This window comes from Octodon degus, unplaced genomic scaffold (assembly GCF_000260255.1).
Source record: "Octodon degus isolate 3935 unplaced genomic scaffold, OctDeg1.0 scaffold00023, whole genome shotgun sequence".
In the NCBI taxonomy this organism is placed as follows: Eukaryota; Metazoa; Chordata; class Mammalia; order Rodentia; family Octodontidae; genus Octodon; species Octodon degus.
Genome location: NW_004524599.1, coordinates 4,718,767 through 4,725,049, shown reverse-complemented (window position 1 = coordinate 4,725,049; position 6,283 = coordinate 4,718,767). Strand labels below are relative to the sequence as shown.

At 43.3% G+C, this 6,283-nt stretch overlaps 1 pseudogene; it reads right to left on the bottom strand.

The window, feature by feature from the left end:
• Window positions 1-3,151: 3,151 nt before the first annotated feature.
• On the bottom strand, window positions 3,152-4,452 carry LOC101572101 (annotated as a pseudogene).
• Window positions 4,453-6,283: the final 1,831 nt, after the last annotated feature.

The window sequence follows — 6,283 nt, the reverse complement described above, 5'->3', positions numbered from 1 at the left end:
AATTATTGGCTCTTTTGAAATACAGTTTTTTCCTTCATTTGAATTAAGGATAAATTCTCAGGAGCTGCATAACTAAAGCATAGAGTATGAATCTTCATTTAAGTCAATGTATAGTCTCACATTGTCTTGCAAACTGACAATGTCAGTACACATTGAGAATATCGCCAGCAATGAATATATTTCAGTTTCATCATAAGTCCACCAACACAAGTCCTGTTGTAAGAGTTTTGTGAATTTAGAGATTCTATAATAGTTTTTCTTTTCATTTACCTGCTATCTGTAACCTTTACTAATTTATCTAGCAGGACCTTCACATGCTACCAGTTCACTAGACCAACTTCTTTGTAGATGTCAACCCTTTGCTAGGCATATCTGAGACAAATGTTTTTATCATAAAGAAGCGTGTTTTACCTGGATAAATGCGTTTTTTAAAATTAACTTGGATTTCTTTTTATGTTCCATGTATGGGAAAAGTATTCTCTATAGATCTAATGTTCTGTTAAAAATCATTCTTATTTTTAAAAGCAGTTTTTAGTGTTTTTAACTTTTTAATCTTTTAACCCACCTGTAGTTCATTTAGCAATATGTCTGGCGATATTTTTCAAAGCAGGGTTAGAGAACATATCTGTTAGACCCATTTTCAATGTGTGTTAAGAATCAGATCCTTGGACCTCCCAAATTTACTGAGTCAAAGTCTGTTGAGGTGGCCTGAGTCTGATCATGAGGGAAAACACTGGATAAACCCAAGATGAGGTAGAGAGTCATGAAGACCAAATCCATGTGTTCTGGGTTGGATTCTAGGAACAGAATAAGGACATTAATGGAAATACTGGTGAAACCTAACTATTGTCTGAGTTTAGCTAATAGCAATGTGCAAATGTTAATTTCTTTCTTTCTTTCTTTCATTCATTCTTTCTTTTTTTGTATTTAGTATACAGTCTACAGGGTCTTACAACACAGATTGGACTTGTAGCAATCCTCTTGTTTTCAGCCTCCTGAGTGCTGGGATTACAGGTGCACATCACCATGCCCAGTCTCAGTCACCTCTCAGCATGCCCTGGGGGCGAGGCTGGCACAACATAGTGGGGATCGAACTCTGGTTCCGCAGCAATGACATCAAGGAAAACTGGTGGTGAGGGCCATGCTGGAACTGTCTGTCTTATCTTTAAAACTTTTCTACAAGTCCTGAAATTATTTTCAAGTTTGCTTGTAAAAAGTGCACTGAGAACTCTTCTACTCTTAGGACCTAACACATGTTCTGATGGGCAGCTGAAGATCATTTGGGTTTTCTGTAGGCTATTGTAGGCACAAGGAATAGCTATCTCAACAAGGAGATGCTTCAATAGTTTCCACCTTGAAAATGATCTTGAACTGTCTCTCTTGAGTATGAAAATAAAGGCCAAGGAACAAGGATGTTATGTTATTCATTAACATAAGGCTAGGCAAGTTAGCTCTGACAAAGATAAATTAAGCTAAATAAAGATCCATGAGCCATATATTAGTGCAGACCCAAAGTAGTTCTGAATGCTCTGTCTACAACTTGTGCAAGCTACTTTGATAGCCAGGGGAAGAAAATAATATGAAGAAATAGTTTGATTATATTCATTGATCATGTTCTAGTGACTGTCAGCCTATGTTTGGCTGAAGGCTCAGAAACTATGACTGGTTTAGACTCTGCTATTTGTTACAGCTGTTTACTCTTAAGGTAGGGTGTAGATCCTTTACACATTAATTTGAGTTCCAGGCTCACTATGAAAAAAAGCCATTTTAGACAAAATTTAATTCAATTTGACAATTATCTCCTTGAAATAATACGAGGTGTGAAGGTCCTAAACAGATAGACCTGAGTCCTAGGACTTAACCAGGAATCTGCAACCAAGACCTAGAGAAAGAAAGGCCAGCCTAGTGACTAATTCCTGTGCCACTCTTTAGAATCTATCCCCTACACTGGGGGACCAGTGACCTCACATAGTGACACAGCTTTCTGGAGTTATTTTCTTGTGAAAACAAAGCTGGCCATGAGATCAGAAGACAGTGAGTTGGGAGACACAGGGTCACATCTCAGGTCTTCCCTTCCCTTGTTCTGGTCCTCATCCACCATGGAAAAAATACAAATGGCCATGTGCACATTGGTGCACTGGCTAAGGGTCTTCTGGAGGCCTTTGGAGGAAAGCTGGAGATGGAGGCTGAGCTCCAAGGATCTCCCTGTTCTCACCTCAGCATCTCATGTTACTTGGGCTTGTTTGGAAGCTTCCTTTGTAGAAACACTTCCAAGCTTTGAAGGCACTACAATGCAGGAAGAGACTTCTCTGAGGTTCTTCTTAGTTCCAACTTTCAGTGGCTGAGGAAACAAAAGGACCCACTGTGCTTTTCCTTGGGAAGGATGTGTATAGGGCAAGCAGCACATTGCATGTCTTACCAGGGGACAACTTTAGACAGCTTCTGCTCAGCCCCTTTCTGTATCCTCTCAGCAGTTCCTTCACCCATGCCTCTTGTCCCAGTGGCACCAGGTGCCAGCTCTGTGGGTGGCTTCCAGCCCAGGATGTCCCTAAGGCCACAGAAGAGAAGTTGGTTAGTCAGTCTCAAGGGGAGTTTTTCTGAGGCAGCGCCACTTTCAATACCAGGCATTGTAAAGCTCTCAGGAATGGATTTTTCAGCATTATTTCCTCTCTGAAGTTCTAAAATCTTCAAGCTCCAAAAGGTTGAAATCTGCCATATTAGTTGTCTTAAATCCCTGAATTTGTGAAGATTACAAGAGCAAGGCACTGAGCTTGGAACTGTCACCACCATTCCCTGCAGTGTACAAATTAGTTAACTAAGTGAGATGTTTTTGTTGTTGTTAAAATATGAAAATATATTGTTCTGGACAAAGAGGTGCAGACAGTTAAAATCCCACAGGATTTGCATTTTAGAAAGAAGAAGGCACTAACATCACTGGCAACAGAGTAACCATTTACACTGAACACAGATGCCATTTCCAAAGTCTGAGCAGTCATGGGGCTCTGTCTCAGGCTGCATCGGGGAGGTTCCAATTTGGGAACAAGTGTCATTCATGGGGGACACGGAAGCTCATCATCTTTCAAGTCACATCCTGGATGATTTTCCTGCTGGGGCTAAAGGCGAGGCCTGGTTCCTACAGGTTTCGCAGGTGTTACTGGGCCTCTGCGGTGGCTACATAGTCCTTCAGAGAACTCTGCAAGTACTCTAAGGTGGCACATCCTTTTGGGTCGTTTCTCCAGCACTGGGTCATGAGTTCATGCAGAGAGATGGGCAGCCCTCCGACAGGGCGTCCGGTAGCTGAATCTACCACTCCAGCACCTGTCAGTCATTCACACCTGGATGTGCCGCTTCTTTCTTTGATGACCAGCTGGTAAGATTCCAAAAGACCACAAAGGAGACTTGATTGTGAATCTCCCACCCAGGGCTGCTTCAAGGACCATTCCCCGAACAGAGAGCTTCGCACCTTGTCTTGCTGAGTACTCACTGTCTTCAATCAACTGGGCCAATCCAAAGCCAGCAATCTTGCACATGAATCTATTTGCCACTAGGATGATTGCTGATTGCAGGTTTCTGTGGAAAAACTCACACACTCAGTATAAGCTATTCCCACAGTGAATTGTTGCCATGCCTCCAAAATTTGGCAATGGCAATTTCAAAGCTCTTCTTTCATCTTCTTTTAAGAACTTCCCTTATTCATATACTCAGTGACAATGTAATTGGGTTTCTCAGACACCACCACAAATGACAGGGCCAAGTTGTTGTGCTCCAACTTCATTGTCTGTGCCTCCTCAAGGAATGATTCAGGGGCCATTGTGCCTGACTGGAGAATCTTTATGGCTCTTGGCTATTTCCCTTTTCCAGATACCCATAGGTAACTTCCCCAAACTGCCCATTTCCCAGTCTCTTGATCGACTACAACGATTCTCAAAGGATTTCCCAGACATCTTTGGTTTTGACAGACAGATCCTTAAGCTCTGTCATTCCTTTGTGACAGGAGACTGCTGGTGACAGCAAAAGCACATTGCTTTCTCTTAGCGATGCTGAACAAGAAGCTGCTGAAGTGTTTCCAGCCTGACCTAGGTGGTGATGAAATATGCACCATTGTCAGGTTTGCAAATTGGACAGTGTTTGCTACAGTCTCCTTGCATACCACCCCAGTCATGGGTAGACAGTGAAGAGGCACCTGTGGTGGCTTTGCTCTTGTGAATGAGAAAGGTACCTCTCAGGTTTTTGAAGTACAAAAACTGCCACTTGGTATCTTTTTGGCCAAGTTTTCCAAAGTACCGCTCTTCTAGCTGGACAGAATCTACTCGAGCCACATAATTTCTGGGGACATAGTCTGTCTGGTTGCCAAGGAGCAGCTTCCTAGCAGTCTCCTTCCAACTCGGTCAATATTTGCTATTTTTCTGCTTTGTGAAAACTTAGGCCATCTTCTGGCAGCGCTTCAGGCATAACAGGCTGTAAATGGTGTTGCTCTTGTGCCTCCGGGTACAAAGGTTTCAGTGTGAGACCAAGGGTTGAAGCCCCAAAGACGATGGTCTTGGGCCTCCAGCTCCATGGACGTTGTTGTCACTTGGGATGGAGACCCTGCTGAAGCTGGGGTGCTGCACTGGGGGTGCCAGGAGCTCTGCTGTTCCTCTCCTCCCTTAATTTTGTTGTTTCTTTGTCCATACATTGCAAACAGCCCATTATCTAAATTCCAAACCATCCGCCAACTATCACAAACTTTGCACGCACCCATCTCTTCTCAAACAGTGGCAGGAATGGTCTTACCATCCAGGTCATCATCTTGCTTCTTCCAAGGAATGTGTTGTTCCAGGAACTCATTAACACAGTTGCTTATCACTCCCTTTCCGAGAGCGCTCAGCAGTCAGATCCTGCCGGATGGTGCACTGTAGCTTTGCGTCCCAACTAAATACATTCTTCTAAAAAAGGTTGTATTATTAATGTTTGAGATACATAATTACATTCATTAGGGGACATTGGAGCATATAATGTCTCTATCTGTCCCCCCTTCCCAGGTTTCCATTCTATCTCCAACAAAGCCCCAATTTCCTACCATCTTGCTTTTATTTTGCTTTTCAAGTTTTTTATATTTTGGGTCTGTCATGTCAAAGAAACCATTCAATACTTAACTTTCTGGGTTTGATTCATTTCAGGTAGCATCATGGTCTTAGGATCTGTTCATTTTCCACAAATGACTCATATATACCCTTCTTTATGGCTGAGTAGTACTCCACCGTGTACACAAACAGTGTTTCCTTATCCATTCATCCCCTGATGGGCATACGGGCCCCTTCCATAGTATAGATGTTGTGAATTATGCCGCTAGAAGAACGGGTATACATATACCACTGTGATATAATGAATTTAACTAAAATCTGGAACTGGAAGGGACAGAGAAACTGGTTGTCCTGGAACATCGAAATCTACTACTACATCTGCCCCCAAATAGTGAAAAAGTTCCCAAACCCTTATGGCAATTGAGTCCCAGTGAGCTGGTCTTTTCACCCTTTCTCAGGAGTTTCTCGTGGGAGCAACATGTAAGCAGAAGAAGGCATCTTTTAAATCTATCCACGTAAACCAGGTGGCACCTGGCGGCAATAGTCCAGGTGGCACAAAGATCCTGTACTGGCCTGTAGTGCCACTGGTCCTTCTTTAGTTGGGAGGAGAAGAGCATTCCAAGGTGATTTACAGTCCACCAGGGGCTGGCCAGATAGCTCAGTGGACTGAAGCACCTGCTTAGGCAGATGCAGCGGCCAGGTGTTTGATCTCCAGCCTGCCATGCTGGCCCCACCCTTGGGGTGCTCTTAGAAGGCGATTGAGACTAGGCATGGTGGCATGTGCCTACACTCCCACTGCTTGGGACGCTGAAAACAGGAGGATCACTACGAGTCTGATCTGCATAGTGAGATCCTGCAGACCCTGTACTAAATACATAGAAAGAATGCCACACAGATATGATGAGTCATAATGTGTCTTATAAAACAGGTACCTAAATTTAAATTTCTATTAAATATAGCATAGAGCCCCGTGGTGTCATAAATGTAACCCAAAATGAAATAAAGCTGCCTGATACTTTCCGCAAAAGGTTGTGGTCAGAATTTCAATGAGATGATAGATGTGAAAGAGCTTATTGAAAATAACAATAGCCATCGCCTTTTAAGTCCCCACTGTCTGCCAGACCCTGCCAGTGGGCAGACCTTTAACTTAGTTGTCAGGAGAGCCATTTGTGGAAGCTGCATGTTAGGGGACTGAGAGCCCAGGACAGAGCCCAGCCCCG